Below are 933 nucleotides of genomic sequence, written 5' to 3' on the forward strand. Positions count from 1 at the left end.
GAAAGAGTAGGTCAGAGTCAAATGTAGAAAATTAATAGAATTCTAAGGAATTTAAAATGCCACACATAGATTATTATGAATTATGTCCTAAAGAAGACACATTCTATTGGATTTATAGCCTTTGGTCTTTATCTTTTCAATACTGCTGAGTACTTTGCTTCTCCATTGTAGGACATATTACCTGGAGGACAACTTAGGTTGCATCTCATACTACCTTTGATAATTTATGTAGGACCAAATACCCTAAAATTTTTATTTCTGAGTATATGCATTATGAATGGACTTCAGATCAGACCATTGATACATATTTTTCAATCTGTTCTCTGAATATAGGTGCTAAGAAACCATTCATGCTAAAGCAAATAGAAACACTGAAAAGTAAGCAAAGATAATCACATCTGTGACACAAAAAAATTTACAAAATATTAGTCAATGACTAGAAAGTAGGATATAACATACAATGTAGTATTTCATGTTTTTATTTAGTATGTAAAGTCACATGGAGGAGGCCAGTCCATGGCCTGGTGGTCACAGCCAGATCTCACATGACTGACCACAAGTTTCAAGTCCCACTCCCAGAAACACACTGGGCACATTTGGATTCATTCCCCAAATCCTGAAAGCAAGGAAAACAAAGGTGATGGGATTGTGGTGTGACCATGTCACATGAGAGGGTGTTTTCTCCTCTCTCTCTCTCTCTCTTTCTGTCTCTCTCTGATGAGCACACATGCCCTGTAGTCAAAAAAAAAAAAAAAAAAAGGAACCAGCAGTTAGCGTAATGGCTATGTCCCTGGACTCCCACGTAGTCAACCGCGGTTCGTGTCCCGAACCCGGTGGCTTAAAACTCACGCCGGGCGCGTGTGCGTGCGTGCCCAAGATCCCGAGAGGAGAATGGAGGAGAAGGGATTGCGGCGTGACCATCCCCCCTGGGGG

General features: G+C 40.7%; 1 protein-coding gene across 1 annotated transcript in view; it reads right to left on the reverse strand.

Moving 5' to 3' along the window:
- The window catches only part of POF1B (POF1B actin binding protein), a 68,500-nt gene that overhangs the window by 34,420 nt on the left and 33,147 nt on the right, over window positions 1-933 (reverse strand). The window lies entirely within an intron of this gene.

The sequence above is a fragment of the Tupaia chinensis genome, unplaced genomic scaffold (assembly GCF_000334495.1).
Source record: "Tupaia chinensis unplaced genomic scaffold, TupChi_1.0 Scaffold144426_1, whole genome shotgun sequence".
Classification (NCBI taxonomy): Eukaryota; Metazoa; Chordata; class Mammalia; order Scandentia; family Tupaiidae; genus Tupaia; species Tupaia belangeri.